A 25316-nucleotide genomic window follows, 5' to 3' on the forward strand; every position below is an offset into this window, starting at 1 on the left:
GGGCAGAGCAGGGGCGAGGCATGGGTGGAGAGTAGATATGGAAGCATTATCCATTCAGCGTGCTTACATTAGCATGTGCTAACTGGTTAACGCAGAGTTAACGCAGGAGCCCTTAGTACCTCCCAGATAGGACATGGAATCTGACAGTAGTGCATGACCAGAAGTGCAACAAACAGAAAAATGCCCTCTTTGAGGGCCACAGTAGAATGGGCTTAGTGCATGGGAAACAGGGCCGCCGAGAGAGGGGGCAAAATTCCCCCTGGCCTGGCCTCCAAAGAGGGCCTGGTGCCGGAGTCTCTCCTGCTTCTGATGGGACCCGGGTGATCGCATCCCGACAGGAGCAGGAGAGACAAAACTCTGGCACAGGGCCCCCCTTAGAGGCTTGGGAGGAGCAGACTCAGGGCTTCGGGGCCAATAGTTTGGCTGCCGGGGGTCCCCAGGCCCCTCCAGCAGTAGAAGCCTTTTTCCAGTTCTTTTCCCCTCACATCGCGCATGCTCAGTTTTGATGAAATTGAGCATGCATAAGTACATAAGTACTGCCATACTGGGACAGACTGGAGGCTAAGAAGCCCAGCATCCTGTTTCCAACAGTGGCCAATCCAGGTCAAAAGTACCTGTCAAGATCCCAAAACAGTACATTTTATGCTGCTTATTCTAGAAATAAGCAATGGATTTTCCCCAAGTTCATTTTATAATGGACTATGGACTTTTCCTTTAGGACGCCAGCCAAACCTTTTTAAAACCCTGCTACGCTAACTGCTTTTATTACATTCTTTGGCAACAAATTCCAGCGTTTTTTTTTTTTAATTCATTTATTCATCTTGCTTAGGAAAGTATCTAACAATAAAACAAAGTATTTAAACACAGGAAAAAAAATAAGAAAATTTACATTTTCAAAAGTAACCCATACTCAAGTCCATAAATTTGAGATCCAAGATATAGGAAATCTACGGGAGAAAAACAGTAACAGAAAAATATACAAGATAATGCAAACACTGCTAAGAGAAGTTAATTCTTATTTTAACGCTTATTCACTTTTACTGAGGCTATAAGTGCTGATACGTGTGCAGGTTCTGTAAATACATATTTCTTCTCTCTAAGCCTTACTATGCACTTGCAGGGGTACCTTAGAAAAAAGGAACCCCCCAAATGCAAAATTTCAGGCCTAAGGAGCAAGAATTGTTTCCTCTGTCGTCTAGTCTCCTTAGAGACATCAGGAAATAGTAATACTTTAAAACCTAAAAAAGGTTTATCTTTATTTCGGAAAAACAAACGAAAGATCCAATTTTTATCAGGCAATAGTGCAACTGTCCCACCAATGTAGTGGCAGTTGCAAGTTGAGTGTCAGAAGTTTCAAGCAAAAGAGAAACATCTATCAGATTATCAAGTTGGTTCAAATCATTCCCAGGAATACAATATGCCATAGTCAATGGTGGTAGATTCTGCTCAGGTATAGTCAAATGTTCTCGCATATAGCGTTTCAGCATCTCCAGAGGAGCAACATTCTGTACTCTAGGAAAGTTGACAAATCTCAGGTTATGATTTTTAGTGTAATTATCAAAGATTTCCATTTTCACCCTGAGGCTCGTCAAATCTTTTATCATGGTAGGTTGTATTGTTTCATACTTCATAATTCTTTGATCCATTTTATCTTTATCATTCAAAACCTTAATCTGCTCTTCTTGTTTTTGCAAGTCAATTTCCAAGGATTTTACTTTCGGTAACACCTCATTAATCTGTTTTAGGAAAGTTTGTCCCAGATTAGAAACTAAATCCCATAATGCGTCTAATGTCACTTCTTTTGGTTTGACTACTAACTCTTTAGGTATTTCAAACCTTACAGACGACTGCTCACGGATCTCGCTCTGTCCCTCAGCTCATCTCCCCTCTATCCGCGGCGATTCTGTGGGCAAACTGCCCTCTAGTCCAACCTCTGATGTAGAAAAAGCTTCCATTCGACGTTCTTCTGGGTCCTTACCACTTTTCGGGGTGGACCCCGTCGAATCAGCGAGGAAGGAGCTTGCGCCTATCGGCTGGGGAGGGGGGGAGTGTGCGCACAGCGGGGCTCAAGGTGACATCAAAGCCAGGGGAAACCGAAGTCTCCAAATTGCTGGCGTTCCCTACTGGTGGTGTTCCGCCATCTTGAACAACTCCCTGCGGTCTCAGAAAGCGATCCAAAGGACCAGGTAAGGAGGGGGTAGCGGGGAAGCTCTAACCGCTATTCTCCCTATTTGCTTAGGCATTTTTTGAGAGCAAAGGAATCGAGGCTCACAGCGTCTTAGCAGGATGCGGCCATCTTGGATCTCAGGGGGCCCGAATTCTAGAGTTTACACGTTGAGTGAGAAATATTTTCTCTGATTTGTTTTAAATGTACTACTTTGTAGCTTGCATGCCCCCTAGTCCTAGTATGTTTGGACATTAGGAAGAAAGCAGTCGCAGGGGCAGGGCAGGCAATGTGGCGGAGTGACGAACAGCGCTGGAGGAAGGCTTCTGCTGGCGCGGCTTGAGAACTCCCACCAGCCAAGGTAAGTGGAGATGCAGTGGGGGGGGGGGGGGAGGGGCGACAACAGCGGCAATCCTGGAGGGTGGACAGCAGCGATGGCCCTGCCCTAGGTCCGGCTCAGCTTTCAGCGGTCCTGATGGGAAAGTCCCATGTTAGGACACGCTGAGCCCATTTACTAGCGCATTAGTACTCACCGCAGTTTAGTAAAAGGAGCCCTAATTATCCTTTTCTCCTTCCAGCCCTCATTGTTTGAATTTCCTAATACACTGGCTCACTCATCTCAAGATGCAGAGACCAGACTGCATTGACTTAGAAACACTGTAGCAACCAAAGGAAAAATCATATACAGGGCAAAGTAGTAACCACCTGAATTATAGGTTTCATAAGTAGTTTGTTTTTCCTGAAACCATGTGTTCTAATAATTAAGTTTATTGATTCCAGCTCTGGTCTGCTCGAGGGAGATCTGCTCAGGATGTTGTCTGTGTCAGACTATTTTAATATTAGTGCATCTCTTGTAGCTGTATAACATTTGTTTCACAAATACATCTAAGCATTTGGTAGTTTATTTATTTTTAACATTTCTTTTCCTTTAATAACTTTTCACAGCTGTATGTTAAGATTTCTGGTTTTCATTGCATTGTAGAAGACATGCTTGCACTGGTAGGAATGGTTCAAAATGTACACATTAAATTAATAACTGGAACTTGCTTGAAAAAGTGTAACAATATATAAATCCACTGCCAGCAAGTTGATCTCTCAGGTGATAATGTCTTATGTCAATGTAAATCGAGGAAAAGACTTCAGATACCCGGTTTAGGCCACTCTATTTAGAACTGAAAACCGAGACGCTCAGCGTTTGCTCTGGAATGATTTTATTCCTGTAAGTAAACCTGGTGGCGAGTATCCTCAAAAGTCTGAGAAACCTCTATACTCAATTTTACACTTAAGGATATAGTTCATAATGTAGAATAACTAGTACTTAGCTTCTGTATAGCCACGGGATTGCTGGGAACACCCGACAGCGAGCTCCTGTTTCGCAGATGCTTCTTAAGGAGCTGAGCCCACCCGTACTCTACATTATCCTGGAGGGAGCAGGGAACCTGCGGAGCCGACAGCCATACAGCTGCAGTGTGCACCCAGGGTAGACTGCCTCTGCAACCCCGCCCTTAGTATGCCACTGTTTGAAAGCTCCATGTCACTATGGATATAAGGAGACTGAAAGCAGTGACTTGAAGACCTGGAGGAGAGGAGGGATGGGGGAAATATGATACAGATGTTTTGAAAGGTACTAATGAACAAACAAACCATTTCCAAAGAACAGGAGGATGCAGAAGTATATGAAATGAAGCAGCAAGCAGATAAACTTGAAAGCAACATCAGGAAATTTTTATTTTCATGGAAAGAGGGTGTTGCCTAGAATGCCCTCCTGGTGGAGGTAGTGGAGACAGAAACAGTGATGGATTGAAAACAATGTGGGATAAGCACAGATGATCCCTAGATGGCAAGAGAATGGACTCTAAGTGTAGAGGATTTCCTCTCAAAGCCAGCTAAAAAAGTGAAATGACTTTTGCACTTCAAACATGCTCAGGGAAGGAGAGTACCCTGCCTAAAATGTTACTCAAGAACCCTTAGAAGGGCATAATCGAAAGGGATACCCAAGTTTTGATGAGGATGTCCTCACAAAATGTCCCCATCCAGGGGTGGGAAAACCTGCATTTTCGAAACAAGATGGACGTCCAACTTTCGTTTCGATAATACAGTCAGGGACGCCCAAATCCTGAAATTTGGTCGTCTTTAGAGATGGTCGTCCTTAGACTTGGTTGTTTCGGATTTTCAGCGATTATGGAAACAAAGGACGTCCATCTCAGAAACAACCAAATACAAGCCATTTGGTCATGGGAGAAGCCAGCATTTGTAGTGCACTGGTCCCCCTGACATGCCAAGACACCAACCAGGCACCCTAAGAGGTACTGCAGTGGACTTCATAAATTGCTCCCAGGTACATAGCTCCCTTACCTTGTGTGCTGAGCCCCCCAAACCCACTACCCACAACTGTACACCATTACCATAGCCTTTATGGGTGAATGGGGGCATCTAGATGTGAGTATAGTGGGTTTCTGGTGGGTTTTGGAGGGCTCGCTGTTTCCTCCACAAATGTAACAGGTAGGGGGGATGGGCCTGGGTCCGCCTGCCTGAAGTGCCCTGCACCCACTAAAACTGCTCCAGGGACCTGAATACTGCTGTGATGGACCTGAGTATGACATCTGAGGCTGGTGTAGAGGCTGGCAATCAATATTTTTAAAGATGTTTTTTGAGGGTGGGAGGGGATTAGTGACCATTGAGGGAGTAAGGGGAGGTCATCCCAGATTCTCTCCGGTGGTCATCTGGTCAGTTCGGGCATCTTTTTGTGCCTTGGTCGTAAGAAAAACACGACCAGGTAAAGTTGTCCAAGTGTTTGTCAGGGACGTCCTTGTTTCTTTTGATTATGGGTCGAGGACATCCTAGTGTTAGGCACGCCCAAGTCCTGCCTTCGCTATGCCTCCGATATGCCCCCTTGAACTTTGGCTGTCCCTGCGACAGAGTGCAGTTGGGGACTTCCAAAATCGGCTTTCGATTATACCGATTTGGACGACCTTATGAGAAGGACGCCCATCTTCCGATTTATGTCGAAAGATGGGCGTCCTTCTCTTTTGAAAATGAGCCCACTAGTTACTGTACCAGGCAGATTGGATGGACCACACTACTCTTTATCTGCCATCATTTGCTGTGTTCCTAAGTTATAGCTGCCTTCCTACAGCTGCTGGTTTCCATTTATTAGTCAATAACGTATGAAAGGAAATAATTAAACAATGTCTTAAAAGGTGCCTATTTTTGTTGGTTAGTTCTTGCAGCTGAGTTCTCCCATAACTATTCTCCATTAGAAAGCTGTGGCCTTGCATTTAGTAATCCTTTCTATAACAGGATAAATATAAGCCGTGTCATTTGTGAATTAGAAAGTAATTTATCTAAAATCTCAGAAAATTACTTTTCTAGGTGCTTATGCTCCTGTGTATGCATTTTTTGTTATTTCATTTGTCTGTTACCTCCTGTGTGTCACAAAACCCTGAATAAGTAGTTCTCTTTGACTGTAACTGCAGCATTTCAGCATTTTGCAAGGGAAAATTCTGATTTGAATAGGATCAGAGAGAAATAAGAATAAATAATTCCCTTTTGATAGGCTTACTCTTACTCTGAAATGGAGAAAATTACAAAATGCCTTTCATTATGGCACTTTGCAGAAACCATTAATATTTAGCAATGAGGTCTTAAAATGTAAGGTGATGTGCAGGAATTGTGTATTAATTTATAGATCTTAGTAGACTAATTTATGTATAACATATGCCATGGGGGAAGTTCTATAAGTGGGCACCTCCATTTACGTGTCCCAAGGCTGTGTGATAGGAGCCCAGAATATAACAGATCCTAGCTTACATTGTAGAACACTAGGGTAACCTAACACATTTTTAAAATCCTTTATTTACAACAGGGTTATATTTCCAACAAGAAATTCAGATGAGAGGGACTTAAATCCATAGGTGTAGTTTGACTGTTTCATTTGGGGGGGCAAAAAAATGGGCGGAGCATATTAGCATATCATTTGCATATATACATATGCAAATGAATATGCTAATATGGAGGAAGGAAATGAAATTTACAGGCAAAATATCACAGATGCACATTTCAAAAAGCTGACACATTTCAATTAATAAATTATGAATAAAATAAACTTTTATTTACCTTTGTTGTCTGATCATGTAGTTTTTCTATTCGCTTTGATCCCAGTGTCTTCTGTTTTATGCAGTGTCTTCTTTCCAGTAGGCTTCCCTCTGCTCCCCACCCTCCCAGTCCCATCCATCTCTTGCTCCTTCCCTCTGCTCCCCACCCCTCCCAGTCCCATCCATCTTCTGTTCCTTCCCTCTGCTCACCATCCCTCCGTCCCATCCATCTCTTGCTCCTTCCCTCTGCTGTGCCTGACCTCTCCAAATCCCATCCATATCCTGGTCCATCCCTCTGCGCCCCACCCCTTCCAGTCCCATCCATCTCCTGCTCCTTCCCTCTGACCTCCTTTCCCAGTCCAGTCCAATCCAATTCCTGGTCCTTCCCTCTGCTTCCCACCCCTCCCAGTCCCATCCATCTCCTGCTCCTTCCCTCTGACCTCCTTTCCCAGTCCAGTCCAATCCAATTCCTGGTCCTTCCCTCTGCTCCCCACCCACCCCTCCCAGTCCCATCCATCTCCTGCTCCTTCCCTCTGCTCACCTCCTTTCCCAGTCCAATCCAATTCCTGGTCCTTCCCTCTGCTCCCCACCCACCCCTCCCAGTCCCATTCATCTCTTGCTCCTTCCCTCTACTTCCCACCCCTCCCAGTCCCATCCATCTCCTGCTCCTTCCCACTGCTTCCCACCCTCCCAGTCCCATCCAACTCCTGCTCCTTCACTCTGCTTCCCACCCTCCCAGTCCCAACCATCTCCTGCTCCTTCCCACTGCTTCCCACCCTCCCAGTCCCATCCATCTCCTGCTCCTTCACTCTGCTTCCCACCCTCCCAGTCCCATCCATCTCCTGCTCCTTCCCACTGCTTCCCACCCTCCCAGTCCCATCCATCTCCTGCTCCTTCCCACTGCTTCCCACCCTCCCAGTCCCATCCATCTCCTGCTCCTTCACTCTGCTTCTCACCCTCCCAGTCCCATCCATCTCCTGCTCCTTCCCACTGCTTCCCACCCTCCCAGTCCCATCCATCTCCTGCTCCTTCACTCTGCTTCTCACCCTCCCAGTCCCATCCATCTCCTGCTCCTTCCCACTGCTTCCCACCCTCCCAGTCCCATCCATCTCCTGCTCCTTCCCACTGCTTCCCACCCTCCCAGTCCCAGTCATCTTCCCTCTGCTGCCCCCCCCCCCCCCCCGCGAGGTCCAGGATCGTGACTCCGTTTACCCCCTCTCTTCCTCCCTCCCTCCGGTGCAGGCAGCAGTCTTCTTCAATCTTTCTGTGCTCCTGGCAGCGGTAGCGACGTATACACGCTGCCTTCGGTCTGCCCCGGAAGCCTTCTCTTCAAGTTCCTGTTCCCACCTATGCGGGAACAGGAACTTGAAGAGAAGGCTTCGAGGCAGAGCTGAAGGCAGCGTGTACGTCGCTACCGCTGCCAGGAACAAAGAAAGGCTTAGAGAAGATTGGTGCTGCCTGCGCCGGAGGGTAGGAAGAGAGGGGGTAGATAGACACGCTCGTCTCCGTCCGCTTCGCTGCTTCCCTGCCCTCTCTGTCTGCACTGCGTCCCGCCTTCCTCTGATGTCATTTCCTTTCGGGCGGGACGCAGACAGAGAAGGCAGGGAAGCAGCGAAGCGGACGGAGACGAGCGCGTGCCTGCTTGTTTTTTGTTTTTTTTTTCATTCTAGCGCCAGTCCACGTCCTCGTCGTTTGGGGGGGCATTGCCCCCCCTCGCCCCCCCCAGTCTACGCCTATGCTTAAATCCCATTGAAACAAACTAACATATTTTAATTTCAAAGCACTTAGACTTACAAAGCTACATAGAGGGGCATTTTTGATATGACGTCTAAGTCCAACTTTGGACGTTTTCACTAAAACGTCCAAAATCTAAATAGGAAAGAAGGTCATTTTCAAAAAAGAAAAAATTGAATCTTTTTTTTTTCTTTTCGAAAATACTGTTTTGTGATTTGGACATTTTGTTTATTGGTCCATTTAAAAAAAAAAAAAAAAATGTCCAAGTGCAAAATGCACAAAATCAAGCCATTGGGATGTAGGAGGAGCCAGCATTTTTAGTAGGCTGGTCCCCATGACATCCCAGGACAGCAATAGGGCACCCTAGGGGGCACTGCAGTGGACTTCATAAAATGCTTCCAGGTACCATTTCTCCCTTACCTTGTCTGCTGAGACCCCCAAAACCCACCTAAAACCCACTACGCACAACTGTACACCACTACCATAGCCCTTACGGGTGAAGGGGCACCTATAAGTGGGTACAGTGGGTTTCTGGTGAGTTTTGGAGGTCTCACAGTTTCCTGCACAAGTGTAACAGATAGGGGGAGGTAGGAGCCTGGGTCCAACAGTCTGCAGTGCACTGCACCCACCACTAGATTATTCCAGGGACCGGCATGCTATTCTAATGGACCTGAGTATAACATCTGAGGCTGGCAAGTAATGTTTTTCATCATATTTTTGGGGGGTGGGAGGGGGTTGGTGACCACTGGGTAAATAATGAGAGGTCATCCCTGATTCCCTCCAGTGGTCATCTGGTTATTTAGGACACCTTTTTGTGCCTTATTCATTATAAAAAGAGGTCTAGCTCAAAACATCTTAGTTTTAGTCCTGGACGGTTTGTTTTGGTCCATTATGGCTGAAAAACGTCTAAGTCTTAAGAATGCCCAAGTCCCGTCCTGAACATGCCCCTGATGCGCCCCTTGAGATTTGAACGCACTTCTGATGGACTTCATAGAAAACCATCTAAAAATAGGTTTTGAAAATACTGATTTGGATGTTTATGTGAGAAAAACGTCCAAATGCTGCTTTATGCCACTTTTTAGATGTTTTTCTGTTTTGAAAATGAGCCCGTTTATAAACATGTAAAGTTGGACTCTGTCCCCTTCCTAAAATATCCATAGTGCCCTGACTCCTCTGGTGATGCTCTGATCCAGAGGAGCTGTGTGATGAGGTCTATACCCCACCAAAGATTTTCTTTCTTCTCTCAGGAAGAGAACCAAAACAGTCACTTCCATACACACCTCCATTCCCCCCAACCCTTTCCTGTATCCCTTTCCTTTCCATGTGCAGCCCTCATCAATTTCCCATTTCTAATGTAGTGCCCTCATGTATGTGAACCTCAAAAAAATTTTATCATACCCCTTCATCTACCCCCTCTTGTTTAGTACCGTACCTTTGTAACTGTAGAAGTTACTGCCCAAGGTTCTGATATAGCCCTGTAGGTCCACAGTAGATCCACAGTTCAAACTATGCCAAATGTATCATCCAGTTTAACCACACCTTTGAATCTGGTGCAGATTCTTTAATCCAATCCTTCAAACTAATGAATAGCAGTGCAAATAAATAAATAAATAAACAAACAAACTTTTCCCCAGCCTTCAATACTATATGGCCCCTTCCTCTATCATCCCCTACATCCAAGTCCCCTAACATCAACAATAAGTAAGTGCAAGGGAGATCCCATCCCACTATAAATTCAATAATTTGTGTAGCAGTGGTCCTGAGCTCCTGTACTACTGTGCACTTCATAGTTAGATGACCCATACAACTGACATATGTGTGGGCACTTAAATGTGGCTTGGGCATGTGTAACTTACAGTATTCTGTATATTACGTAGAAGCCCGATCTATGCCTCACCCATACTCCACTCATATGCACACCCCCTCTGTAAATAGATACTATTCAAGATGTTCATAGTAAATGACAGATGATAAAGACCTGCACAATCCATCCAGTCTGTCTAACAAGCCAGCCAGAGCCACACCCATCACTCTATACATTTATAGTCTTCATGATTAAACTGGCATCACAAACAGAGCAGTTGGCAATTTGCCACTGTACCAACCACACAGAGGCAGACATCACAGGCCCTGCTCTAGGGTACTTCAGTTCTCTATCTCAGGCAACTTCCAGCCCAGTGAGCCCTCATGGTGGGGTCCAGGTGACTTTCTTTGTCCCAGCTGCCCATCATCAGGATGATGTCTTCTTACAGGATTTCTATCTCCTGTCCCTGGTACACTTGGCCTGGTGGCCTCTTACCTTAGAGTCCAGGTACACCTCCCTGAATCCTGGCAGCCTTTCAGTAGAGTGGAGAAAAGGAGACCCCTAACTCCTCTTTACTAGGGGTTTTATGCTAGTGCACTACCCTGACTGCAATACCACCCCTTCCTCCTTTAGAAGTGTCACACACCCTAGAATACTGATCTTGAGGTGGTCAGATACCACTCAAAGGTTGTAGGCATGCTCATCTCCTTGGAAAGACAGACCGCCAATTATACAAAATATACCATCCATTGAATCAAAATGTGTCAGTAATAATGCCAGGTCTATAACATCTCTCCACTGATTGATTATATCTGCTTTTCCAGCATTCAACCCTAGCCATGCACTGGTTGCATCACAGGGAATATTTGCTTTAAAAATGATATTTAACAATTTAAAAATGTCCTGCTAGAATTTTTGAATATTTGCACATCTGTACAGGCAACATAAGGAGGAACTCCCTTTTCAGATTTGCATGTGTTTCAAATGTCAGAATCAGCAAGTTCACCCTTCTCAATTTGAACAATATTTTATACATTTTTATTTGCATTTCTCATAGCCAAATATCAGTGGGAGTTTTATGAATTCACTCAAAATAATATTCAGCCTCTTCAACTTCTGATAATGAGTTTAAATTTATCAGCAATGGCAGGAGTAGCCTATTGGTTAGAGTAGCAGGTTAAGGACCAAGGACACCAGGGTCCATACCTCGTTTTACACATCAGGCAAGACACTTCAGTCTCTGTTGCCTCAGGTGCTTTGTCAATCCACTTGGACAGGGTGTAATCAATTGTATACCCGAATGTAATTTGTCTTGGGTTTAGATTTGGAAAAATTGAGTAGTGAATCTAAAAATCAAACTCAAGAAGATTCTAGAATGAAGACACTTATCTAGATCTGCCCTTGAGTCAGGGTTGACTCCTAGTGATCACACAGTTAGGATCCTCTGCCCCCCTCCCCAAATCCACCTACCCCCTCCTTGTGGTTTTCTTAGCAAGATACAGAAGTGATTGCCTTCTCCCGAGGCATGAAGGGTTAAACGAGTTGCCCAAGGCCACAAAGAATTACCATGAGATTTTGTGGGAAATAACTATATTGCGTTTCCATATAACATAGGTGTAAATGCATAGTTCAGGCTCTAGCTAGCTCTTTTGTAATAGAAAGAAGTACTCTATAGATGTTTGAATTATTAGACAAATGACTTGTGTTTTTCTGTAAGAAGCAGAGACAGGAGAAGGGGGAGGAGGGGGGCTTGTAAAACTACTGAGACATGGGAAAAACTTCAGTCAGGCCCCAGAGCTGAGATAAACTGTTGCATGAGGCCATGAAGGGAGATGTTGTGAGAGCCCAAGGCCAGAAGAAGAAAAATGGACATCTGTGAGATAGCAGGGAACTATGAACAAAGCAAAAGGGAGGGAGAAGTTAGTGAGAAGTCCCAGCTGATAGCCCAGATCTATGTGTGGACAGCAATCAATTGGAAGATAAAACAACAGAATTTTAGTCAAGAGCTAGAATCAACCCCCACTTTGACAAAAATTCTCATGGCGTGTTTAAATCGAACGGTGGGTCACCCCCCAAGAAGGCTAGAGTGACCTTAATCTGACTCCATCTCTAAATAACACTAGTACTGGGGTAATCAAGGAGTTATTGCCTCTAAGGGAGACGTTAGGTCTAAGGAAAAGATACCAGCCTTATGACAAACTGGATTTAGACTACAGGTTATACAATGCAGCGAATGATAGCCTGATGTAGCAAAAGCATTTATACTTACAGCCTTTCATCATTAAGTGAAGCCCACAAATCATCATTTGGAATGAAGAGTTTATTTGCAAATCAGACTTTAATCAGATACATTCATCAGACAAATTCTGGATTCAGCTGACTGGAGCTCTGCGTCCTAGATACGCTGGGGAGAACCTCCGAAATATGCTTGGGTGACCAGTCCTTATATACCATCTGGTCCCCATACAAGTCTATTGAGAGGGACTTTTTTCTAATCTTGCTCAATCTCTCTGAATCATACCCGGTCAGGTGCCCATCTTTCCGTTTTAGCTATTGCTAGCTATTGTGCAATTTCCCTTTTTGTCAACATCTCCCTAGATACGGACATCCAAACATCCAAACATGGCTATTGTGTAATTTCCTTTTTTGTAAACACTTTGTTCTTATGAAGATATCTCAATATAGATATATCAATTTCATAACATCTTGTGATCTGGGTGCCAACTTATTAAAGACAGACTCCGTGTTATGAACCAAACTTCTTATCATTTCTGTCTTTAATTTCTACATCATGTGTGTTACACTCAATTTGGAAGTTGCACCAGGTTTCATTAGAACTCACCAAGCAGTCCTTGCTCTTGCAGGCTCTCTGCTATAAGGCCATCATCTTGTTATCAGGCCTACTCAGTGCTTTTCAGCTGTTTAAAGCTATGTAGCTTGGCCCACCACTATTCCAGTGGATAGGTCTTTAGCTAGAACACATATTAACTTGCAGGAAAAGCAAGTCCTTGCTCAGCCAGTCATTGATTTTTAAACCTAGCTGGTATTTTTACAGCCTGAGTCCTAAAATCTGGCCTTCCACCCTTCCGGTGGGCATCCAGTGAGGGCCTCTTGCTGTAATATAATTATACATTCCCCACTTGTCACCCCCTCTGAGGAGGGGTGACACAAAGCTCGTCAAGCTTGTCATCATCCATTCCAGAAGGTGGCAAGCTATCAAACTAGAGGGGGAGTTTTGGTCTTACAAATTGCTAGAAGGTATGGTGCAAGACAGGAAACTTCATTCTCAGGTTATATATTATTTGGGCATATGGAATTCCCTTTATATTACCTAATCCCTTGGGCCTTAATCCTGATGTCATCTCTCTTGAGACTTACTCAAACCTGTAGTGAGAAAGGTTTTATGAATGGGACAAATTCATGAGTTCATCTACAAAATCTCATGAAGTATAGGTATGTGGGTAATAGCAATTTCAGGTGGATCATGCTAATAAACACTTTCAGGTCTTTCTATGGCGTCTATTATATCTGTTGCATAGCGCATGGAGAGATAATCTAATGTATTTATCTCAGTGGTCCTCGGAAGGAATAGTGGTTTTGATTAAGCATTGTTATGGTGGCTCAACAAATATATGGTTAGTACTCAGATTGCAGGCTGTTTTAGGTTGTAGGTATTCAGAATCCTTAAACAGGTCGGAATGCCTGGACCTTACTATTACTCATCATTGGCATCCAATCATGAGCACTAAAAAGTGGATAGCAAATATGTGGTTGCCTTATACAGCAAAAAAAAATGGTCTACAAAGGTCATGCATGGATCATGGATCTTGACATATGCATAATGACCTGGAAGTATGGGAAGCATTTTATATATCCGCTACCCCACTTGGAGCTCAGTCAAACCTACAGAAAGACATGCAGCTTAAGTAAGCCTACACCAAAGTTAAACAATTGCATAACTGGTTGATACTAACAGGGTTTACACCTACATTATGATATCATAGCCAGTATTAGGGTTTGATGTTACCCTTGTATCTTGAGCAATATCAACTTCAATTTAAATTACATAAACAGAAATAACGGGGAAACTCTTGGAAAAACAATTAGAACAATAAAGGAAATAATAGGAAAATAAAAATAAAACCTTTTCAATATATAGACAAGATTACTACTAAACTGAAAATAAAACAAAATATGAGTCTATAATGTCCATAAACAGCAACTGTAAATCTCAAATGAAGTATCAGTTCTGAATTCTCTTTCATCGATCATGGTTGAGGCGGTGGAAGCGCTGAAGAATCTGGACGGAGATCTGGGTTTTCAGGCTGGCCTGCTGAAGGAAGTGGCTGGTCTTGAGATGGTTTAGGCTGGTAACCTCGGGTTCTGTGGCTGAGTAAACCCGTATATCTTTCACATGGACCCAAAACTTGTGATCCAGTAGTTTGCAAGGTGTAAAGATTATTGCCACAACCTTGGGGGATCTAACATCATTTGGGCCTGGATAGATCTTGAAGACGTACTTGTGGTGTACAAACTTGGATGTTTCCATGTCTTTATTCTAGGCATGCACAATCATAATTAGTCCATCAAGAGTCAGAGGTTGGCAAAGGAATAAGCAAAATGACTGTATGCCTGAATGATACATTGCTATATCTTGGTGGGCATAATCAGCGTGAACTGAATAAGCAAAAATAATATATAGATGTCAAGAGACATGAAAGACAATGTAAACATGGAGAAAACAGTGCTAATTAAGTGCAAAAGCAAAAGCGAAACCATAAGGGTTCAATAATGAAAAGCCAATTTACATAAATAGCAATAGTATATATGAAATTATACTGTATCTCCTGATTGGTAGGGGTCAGAGCTTCAACTTCAACCCTCTTAATACTAAGAATTGGGATTTGCATAATATATCCCCACTTCTGGCTTGCATAATGTGCAAGACAGATTAGTAATCATTACGAAGAGATGATCAAATAACAATGGTAAAGTTTATGGAACAAAAGAAAAGAGTACAAATAAACTAACAATAAAAATTGATTGTTCGAGTTATTGATGTATGGAGGGTCAAAAATATGGTGAACAAAAATAGGCAAAAGGCACGGATAATGCGTTGCAATCTATGGCCAGTAGGTATGGAATCTTCACCTGCGATGGCTAACATTCACCAAGGGTTGAGCCCTCAGCTGCAGGAGGCCAGCAGGACTTACGAGTTAGATGATTCAGAAAGAAGGGTAGCTTAGGAAATAGTCATAATCAGAGCAGAAGTCTAATGTGCAGGAATTTAAAACTCATAACTAGTCCAGGTGATGGAAGTATCTTCTGGAATCACGGTCGCTGTCTGTTGTAATAGAGAGCTCATACGTAAAGTGCCATGTAAGTTCTGGAAAAGATGAGCCTGCAAAAATATTTAATACAGTAGAACATTTAAGAGCATAACCAAGAAGGTCTAAATTAATGACATCATTTGGACAAAAGAAAATTCTCATTGGAGAAGTTAGCACTTCTGTTTCTTGCCAGAGGTCAGTTGTAGCACAAGTACCAAACTGGAATAGAGACGGTAGATCAGGAATTGGATTAGCAGTCTTCACTCAACCTACAGGACTTAATAAATAGAGCTAATATAAGAAGTAATATCAAGTGGTCAAATCTCAGCACAGGACCATTAGAAAGAAAAAATCAAAGAATGCATTGTTAGTTCCTTGGGGCACCAATAGGTGGAGCATAGTCTCAATATACAATATTACAAATTACCAGTAGGAATAAAAAAAAAATGTTCTCTGTAAATTAGATGTTGCTGGCACAGGAAGTCAGCAGAGTCTGAGGAAACATTGTGGTCAGAGTCTGCTCCAGGAAAATGCTGCTTTTAATATGATATTTAGAGAGATAGAGAAAAGCCAATATCAGAAATATAAAAACTATATATTTCTATGAGGCCTCCTCACGTGACCTTTACAAGGTTTAAATAGGCCAAATGAGAAGGACAATAACCTATAGTCCTCTGTAATAGCTCAGAGCCAATTTGGAAAATGAAAATTATATTAAATTCGAAACTGATCCTTTCTATGCTTTCACAATTTGGGCCCTAAATTATGACAGCATATCAAGATTCACATTCAGAGGGATAGCTAAAAATAAGCTTATATATTCCCAGGAATCAATTTACAATTTAGAGTATATTTTAAATACAGAGGAGGAGCCGCTTTATAAGCAGGAGACAAGTTGGAGCATTTCTTAAAACATTTTAGTAAAATTCAAAATTCAAGGATATAATAATAATTTTTATTAATGCAATAAATGCACAAATTGACCAGTAGGATATGTTCATATAGACCAGTATAATAAATGGAACAGCTTGTAAGCCTACATTGTAAATTGAATTCTAAACAAAGAGTAGGAAGGATAACACAGAATCACAGAAAAACCCATCTAGTTATTAAAAATCTGAAACACGTAATGCTTTCCTTGCATCATATACTGAGTTCAAAGCTTTTGTAAAGATGAACTTTAGAGAAAATAAGAACTACAAGGGTTAATCTCTGTCATTCGGTCCTAAGGAAATCATGAAATAACGGTGTTTCCTGTGTCAAATTTGAGTTTACTGCTCACTGCAAGCATTGGACATTATGGTGACTGAAAATAGGACTATACATCAGACAAAAACTGTAAGTTGAAGTTTTTATATTAAAACTTCATGCTGGTGTAATTAGTCTTCATAGAATTAATACTTCAGGAGGGGAAAAGGAGAAAAAGAAGGTTATTACTGTATATGCCTTCCATAGGTACGGGTCTCAATAAAAAGGAAGTTGGCAATTGTAGCTAGTCTTATCTGAACATAACTTTAAAATAATAGCAACCTGAAAGTCTTTAGTTCTGATTTACCAGTCAGCTATGTTATGCAAGGGTTAATCTCTAAACCCTATTGCATAGATAATAAGGCAAGCACTGTAGTATTATGGAATCCGGAAATGAATTTTAACTGAGCCATTTGGGGTTTGAGAACCATAAATGCTGGAACTCTATACAATAATATATCTTAAAACTATAAATCTTTAAGAAGTAGGGAAGGAAGTTTGAAAGTAGTAGATAAGACGTGAAAAGGAAAATTAAAACACTTAATACATTCTTACGGAACACATCCCCAATAAAAAGCCAGGAAGTGAACATCAGCACTAGTTATTTTAAACAACGTCATAAATAAACAGTGTTTTAGATGGCATATAATATAGAACCTTTTATAGTAAATATCTGGAATAATTATGCAATTTTCAAAGAACACATACACATACAAATTAAAACTAAAAAGTGCTTGCATTTCTAGTGAAAGCAATTTACCAGAAGTCAAAAACAATCAGGTATTTAACATCTCGTCACAAATCAAACAAACTTTGCTTAAATGAAATAATATACAATCCTGAAAAAAAACACTCCTTTGAGATTTACTACCACTGCAGTTGATAGGCAATCTCTCAGAGTAACCTTAAAGCACTAATTTAAAACTAAAGAAATGATTCCTTAATAATTAGCTGGTTTAATATATGCCATTTACCACAGGACACACGGCAACATATAGACATGAAATTAAAACAGTAACCCAATCCTGATAAGTAGAAAACTTAAAGTTCAGAAGAGGAAGCAAGATATTTCTAAATGTAGTTCAAAACCAAGCATTGGAATTGTGCACGGTTAAGGAATTGTTTAGGGTTTTAAAACAAAAAATATAAAAATAAATATTCCAGTAGCCAATTACAAGTCATAGCACACAGACAGAAAAGGAAAACCACACTCATACACAGACACAGTTATTGTCCCACATACAGAGGTGTCCCTGTGTATTGAGGACAAAATCTTTATCCTAAATTTGGTAAAATAAAACATTTAAATTAGAGCTAATCCAATAGGCCATGAAAGTATACAAAGTCAAGCTCAATAGCAACACATACAATAAATGAAAATATACTCACGATTCGTGCAATGTAATCTCCAGCGCAGAAAATCAATTGAGAAAGAGAACAGTTGGCGGGATCACTATGCCCTTCCGAACTCTCGGTGGCATAGGGAGGTCAACCGCAAAATAGAAAGGTTTGTTTCAGAAAGTCCTCACTAGAGAACTGAATAGATGTCAGATCACCAGTATCTGGTGTTGGGTGCGGAGAGGAAGATATGATATAATGGGTAGTGAACAACATCACCCAATATGTATAATAACGGGACCTAGTGAGCAAGTGGTCTACAAATAAGCTTCTGACCTGTAACATGCTATAGAAAAATGAACTAGATTAGTAATATATATATTGACCAGACCTAGAACCTGGTACAAGGTTAGTGGTTCAAAAGGCAGCTTCAGAGATAGCAAGGAGACCTAGAAATAATAATGTGCTAACAGTTTACAAAAACATGCAATGATTATCCTGATAGTAGAACATGCAGAGACATAACACAATCATACTCACGCATCTATTAATGTACTCCAACATAGGGACCCGAAATAAAAATTACTAATTGGCGGAAAGCTCAACGCTTTGACCGCAAGTGACATTAGGAGAAAGCAAGACAAAAACTGTAAACAGAAATATGCCTAGAGAGACAGTACAAAAGTAAATAAATACGTAGTGTCAGCCATTATATATTTATACTACTCTATCCCAAATTAATAAATACTACTCTCCAGAGTGTGCTTCTAAAGACAGGAGTAATCCCAGATAATCTGTCTGCCAACAACTGTCCCGGTTATCAGCCATGGGCTCCAACCCATGATAGAGCCCCCAAAAAGGGACATTGCTAACACTCCCAAAAAACCAGCGAATAAGGTCTCATGAGTTGAAGAGCAGCGGTCCAATGGGTCCCGCTGATTAGCTACAACATAATCACCCCAATGGACCTTAAGTGGTCTACAAACCACTCAGGGGTCTACAAACCCTTAGCGCTACAACGCTGTAAAATGAAAATTTTATAGGTTAGGCTCTCCCGCGTATACAACTAACCACTTCTAAAATTTTGAATGCCCGAGTCAACCTGTACACAATCGCAATGAAAGGCGCTAGACGTCTCTTTATTGCCCCCACGCTCATCTATACTAGGTAACTCATATGTGGGCAATAAGGCCGAATCCGCAGGCCACTCCGAAAATGGAATGGAAGTCTGCTTCTACTAATTGAGATACCGTCATCCATTGAAGGGTCACCTCCAATGGGTGTAAACCCCAGGCATCGATATCAAACCCAATGGTTATAGCGTGACACTGGTATATAAGAAAATAAAAATAAAAAATAAAATAATAATATAGCATATCCCAGGGAAGAGTCCCTGAAACAAACTGCAAAGATGGTAAAAATAAAATAGATATAAATAAAAAAAAATTTGAAAGAAAGATTTGTAACACTGAACACATGTAAGCTCTTGGGGGATGGTACCATAAGAGAGTCACTAGACAATAGATTTTCTATTAAAAAAAATTCATAAGAAGGGAACTCAAAAGCATTAAAATAATACAGCCGACAGTAAGGAAGCCCGCAAAACCAGGACAATACAATACAAAATAAAATCATTCACACTGTTGTACTGCATAAACATGCATTAAAGTCTGAAACAAGAGTGACACACGCAAAATAGGGGAGTAGGTGGGACTTGGAGAGGGAGAGGGAGAAAAAATGATTTTGATGGACAAGCAGAGCAAACCAATAAACAAACGACTTCGTATGTTCCCCATATCAGAGGAAGAAAAAGCTGTACAACAAAATTGGAATATCAAATAAATGAACAAAAAAAAAACCTGGACAAACAGACTGTAAATCATTATTATGGAACTTGCAATATTACACTGCAGAAACAAAGGCCATTCTAGACAAGCAACAATCCAGCGCTGCCACCGCAAAAATGAAACCGAAAGCATTCAAAACACTGCTATTCGTGGGAGAGGGCACATACAAAGAAGCTAGAGAACCGGCAACTGAATTATCAAAAGATAAGTGATTTAAAAGAAATATGTACCATTACATAGAAATATCATTATGCATGCTGAGAAAATGTGCCATAAAACAAGGTTAAACTTGCAGAAAACTGAATATATGATTGAACTGAAAATATTGCCGCACACCATTAATGTATAGAACTCGAACATAGTCTTGCAACCTTAACTAAAAATGAAAACCCAAGCTTTTCACCGCAGAGGTAATCAGTAGTTTAAAGTCTAACTTGCATCCTGAAAAGTTACGGGCAAGCAGTTCTACAGGAAATAAGTGCATATTAATCATGCCGTGCAGAAACAATGGCATAAACTATGTCCCGGAGCCAAAAATACCTCACTAATAAGGGCTAAGTCATATTATCATGAAACTACATTGCGGACCGTCACTTCCATTACCCCTTCAAGGCAAAACAAATGCTGCATATGTGTGTCCAAATTTAAAAACGGACTCACACAATTACAGTTCCCAATATCACATAGCAAAGTATCAATTCTAAATATAATGACAATAATCTATAGAGGGTCATACATATAAATGCTACTACTTTTGATACATACCATTAATTACCCCTTAAACTTAATATACAATAACAGCAAAGAGGGACAATTTTTGGAGGGAGGGGAAAAAAATAAAAAGGTGCAAGAGTCGGTAGAGCTTCAGAGAGGAGGGCCGTGAGGTGTGCGCCAAAGTGAGAGCCCAAAGCATATCCAAGACATAAATAAGGAAAATAAATGACAAATCTTAAGCATTATTAATTAAAAATATAACATTGTCCCAAAACAAATTGTAAATTAAAAGGGTGTGATAACTGCTACTAGGTCAAGTACTAATTTAAAATTACAACTGTAAAAGGAGAAGAAAAAGCATTAATCAGACCGGAAGATGGCCGTATAGTTTGACAGCCAGCCATAAGTTACAGTATAAAGCACTGACAATACATGAAGGAGAAGAGCATGCTTCTGAAGTCCAGATAGCTTAGAAAAACAAGTCACAGAGCCAGGGGACAGGAGAATGCTGTATAAAGGACAAGAGACCTTTTGCACGGAGAAAGTATAGGTGGGAGTGAGATAAATTTAACAGTCTTACAGCCAAGGCTGTGACAGGAGAGAGGGGGTACAGGAAAAAAAAGTGGCAAATTCACTCAGAGAAGCAGTAACAACGGGAGCTTAAGGCAGACAACTGTCAGGATTAGTGCAGGACTTTTGGGACTTTTAGCAAAGACAAAATACAAAGGTAGAAGACTTGGAGCGTAATAACAGTTTCATATATAGTGAGTATGACAGAAAGGTGCCGAAAGTGGCAGAGACGGGGTCTATACAGCGAAAATTAAACCCGGAAATGCAGCTAAAAGTGGCTACGGGGAACAGAGACGGAATACAGACCGGGACTTCAAAAGTGGAGAGTTATAATATCATGAAAGTTTCAGACGGGGGGTTTCCAAAGCAGGCAGGCATAGAAATAAATGTGGTTTATCAAGTATAAAGCTGTATGACAGGAAGGAATAAGGAAGCAAGACTTACTACGCAGTTTTAAATGTGAAGCAGGAAATGGCAACGGACAGCTAGAAAGCTGGCAAAGAATTGTAAGATTTGAACTATAAACCTTTCACAAAGACACATCAGGACAGTTTCTAACAAGGATGGGGAGAAATCAATATTGGAGGTTTAAGTACAGCACAGAGGAAATGAGCCCACACATGCTCCAGAAGTTAGGCGTATAGCCCGCATTAAGACCTTGCTGGTGCCATGTGGACGAACTCTGAGCGTACCAATCCCCGAAAAGGTTTGGAAGTTTTAGGAGGTAAGAAAGACCGGCACCAAGGTACCTTAGGAGAACATGATATAAAAAGTAACAGATAAGAATAGAGACAGATATAACATCACCAGCAGTGGACCATACCGTACCAAAGCACTAGAAATCAGTGACACGCTGGGACAGCTGCATTCAAAGGGAAAACAAAAACATAAGTTAATAACAACCGGCTGAAAAGGGACAGAGGTGGCAGGGACCATGTAAAAGCTGCGGCTTAAAGAAAAAAAAAACCCCACAGGAAGGTGTGGCGACAGACTACCAAGAATGAAGAGGGAAGGGAAGAAATTATTTCACATAAGTGTGTTTTTGAAAAAACCAACTACGGGGAGAATTAACATGTCAGCAAGGGGAAAGAGACCGGGAAAATAGCAGTGCCAAGAAGGGGAGATAGGAATCAGAGAGAAGAAATAAAGCGCAGTCTTGGACGCAACTAAGAGGGGGAAAGAAAGCACAAGGCTTACATATTATCACTGACTGCGATAGGGAAGAATAACGGAAGTGGCTTAACCACAGGAAAGAGTGAAAGCTTAGAGAGAGAACAGCAGACTGCTATAATAAGGGACATGAGACATCGGGGAGGAAATTCTTGATCTTTAAATATTGAAAGACAAAAACGAGGGTTTGGACGCACAGAATATATCCCCACTGCGTCCATAAATAAGAAGGAGAAGGACAGGAAAGGGTGGAACAAGGAATACCGAGCAGCGTACGGGAGTCACCAATGTTGTGAATTTAGGGGTCCCGAGCCCCCCCAAGAAGGCTAGAGTGACCTTAATCTGACTCCATCTCTAAATAACACTAGTTCTGGGGTAATCAAGGAGTTATTGCCTCTAAGGGAGACGTTAGGTCTAAGGAAAAGATACCAGCCTTATGACAAACTGGATTTAGACTACAGGTTATACAATGCAGCGAATGATAGCCTGATGTAGCAAAAGCATTTATACTTACAGCCTTTCATCATTAAGTGAAGCCCACAAATCATCATTTGGAATGAAGAGTTTATTTGCAAATCAGACTTTAATCAGATACATTCATCAGACAAATTCTGGATTCAGCTGACTGGAGCTCTGCGTCCTAGATACGCTGGGGAGAACCTCCGAAATATGCTTGGGTGACCAGTCCTTATATACCATCTGGTCCCCATACAAGTCTATTGAGAGGGACTTTTTTCTAATCTTGCTCAATCTCTCTGAATCATACCCGGTCAGGTGCCCATCTTTCCGTTTTAGCTATTGCTAGCTATTGTGCAATTTCCCTTTTTGTCAACATCTCCCTAGATACGGACATCCAAACATCCAAACATGGCTATTGTGTAATTTCCTTTTTTGTAAACACTTTGTTCTTATGAAGATATCTCAATATAGATATATCAATTTCATAACATCTTGTGATCTGGGTGCCAACTTATTAAAGACAGACTCCGTGTTATGAACCAAACTTCTTATCATTTCTGTCTTTAATTTCTACATCATGTGTGTTACACTCAATTTGGAAGTTGCACCAGGTTTCATTAGAACTCACCAAGCAGTCCTTGCTCTTGCAGGCTCTCTGCTATAAGGCCATCATCTTGTTATCAGGCCTACTCAGTGCTTTTCAGCTGTTTAAAGCTATGTAGCTTGGCCCACCACTATTCCAGTGGATAGGTCTTTAGCTAGAACACATATTAACTTGCAGGAAAAGCAAGTCCTTGCTCAGCCAGTCATTGATTTTTAAACCTAGCTGGTATTTTTACAGCCTGAGTCCTAAAATCTGGCCTTCCACCCTTCCGGTGGGCATCCAGTGAGGGCCTCTTGCTGTACTATAATTATACACTGTTAAGCAGAACACTAGCAGGCAGGCAGGTGACCATCTGCCAATGAGAAAAACTTAGGGGCAGACACTTAAATCTGTGAACTCTTATAGAAAGGGTGTGTGTGTGTGGCTTGCAGAGACCCAGAGGCTCGCATCCATTCTTGTAAGGATGATTTTTGATTTTTGAACAATAAATTACTTAATTAAGCCTTGGTTCATCAATCTGATTTTGTGAGTCCTATTTTTGTATAGGTTCTCAGGTTATCTGGGGGCTATTTATAACAATTTGAACCAGAGCTGGTTCCCAGCTCACTGCTCTATTAGGCTACTCATCCACTCAGAATCATTTATACCAACTAGTTACTTTGCAGTACATTTAAATGCTTTGCTATATATAAGTAGGAAATCTATTTCAGCATTCCCAAGATTTCACTTTGAAAAATCTGTCTGACAAGCTGCCTGGCCAATAAGTGTGTGATGCATTGGGAATTTGTCACCCTGAATTGTTCCTTTAACTGTTCAAAAGAGATCACCTGGAAATTCACATTTAATATATCCCCAATCCACTTGAGGCTTTTCTTTTTCTATTTATACAATTTTTGATTATCTCATTCCAGTTGAATCACTGGATTTCCCCAAAAGAATAACAAAGGTGAGAATTTAGTCTCCATTTCCCATCTCCTTCTCAGATGTTGCCAGGCCATTCTCATTGGTGTTTATATGTTTTGATATTTCTAAGGAGAAAATCATTAAAGATGCATGGGCAATATAAACTGGGAAGCATGGATGCCTAATTAGTTTTTCTGTTATACTGTGTGTAATTTTAATTCCTCTGCAGTTCAGTTTCCAAATATCCTTAACTGACAGGCTAAATGGTCCCTATGTGTATCTGGTGCATCTTCACCACCCAGCCTTAAGTCTGCAAAGCTTAGTTAGTGCAAAATGGTTTTGCATACTTTAATGGAAAATAGTGCACATAGTAACAAATAGTGTTCTGCCCCATTTGCATGGAGACAGGTTATTTGTTGTTTATGTATATACTAGCCGTTAAGCCCGTAAAAACGGGCTAGTATAGGAGGGGGGGGGGGGTTGAAAGGCCCCCCACCCCGTCGCCGAGTTCGCAGCTGCCACTCCCCCTCCCCCTCTGAGTTCATCCCCCCCCCCCCCCGGAGCCGTCGCCACCCACCTTCCACCCGGTCGGGCCCTCGCTCCGCTATTGAAACAGCGAGGGCACGCAGCACACAGCTCTACTGCTGAGCTGCCGTGGCCTTCCTTCTTCTCTACCTGTTTCCCGCCCTCGTGTGACGTAACGTCGTCGAGGGTGGGACACAAGCAGAGAAGAAGAAGGAAGGTCGACGGCAGCTCAGCAGAGCTGTGTGCTGCGTGCCCTCGCTGTTTCAATAGTAGAGCGAGGGCCCGACCGGGTGGAAGGTGGGTGGCGGCGGCGACTCCGGGTGGGGGGAGCGTTAGTGACGGCGGTGTCCCTCGCAAATGCGCAGTAGAGACCCTCTCTGTTCTGCCCTCGTCATCACGTATTGACGCAGGGGCGGGGCAGAGATGGTCTCTACTGCGCATTTGCGAGTGAGTACGACACTCGCCATTTATATATATTGATGTTAAGCATTGTCTGGAACAGATTACATCACCTGTATCTTTAAATAAGGTTGTGCCCTTGAACTGTGAATCCCTGTGATCCTGTGATTCTCTGTGCTAGACTTTTCCAGAGCCCATGTCCCAGATTCCTGTGTCCTATGGGTCTCTTTCTATTGGCTTGCTTTGGTCTCTAAGAGCTCGATGCTCAAAACTCTGGCATTGTACAGAACAGTGCTGGAAAAAGAACACTGATACAGAGCGGCAGAACAAATCCCTAATGCTCAGTGCTAATGGTATGCAAATATTGGTGCGCTTAGCGTAGCCCATTAGGGACTTAAGGGAAAGATTGTGCC

General features: G+C 42.0%; 1 long non-coding RNA gene across 1 annotated transcript; it reads left to right on the plus strand.

The window, feature by feature from the left end:
- The first annotated feature begins 11761 nt into the window (after positions 1-11761).
- LOC115476942 lies at positions 11762-22338 on the plus strand. The gene is made up of 3 exons (XR_003943245.1): positions 11762-11856; positions 12954-12958; positions 22295-22338. It is a non-coding gene; the product is annotated as an uncharacterized LOC115476942 (long non-coding RNA).
- The last annotated feature ends 2978 nt before the right edge of the window (positions 22339-25316 follow it).

Source organism: Microcaecilia unicolor, chromosome 8, assembly GCF_901765095.1.
Source record: "Microcaecilia unicolor chromosome 8, aMicUni1.1, whole genome shotgun sequence".
Classification (NCBI taxonomy): Eukaryota; Metazoa; Chordata; class Amphibia; order Gymnophiona; family Siphonopidae; genus Microcaecilia; species Microcaecilia unicolor.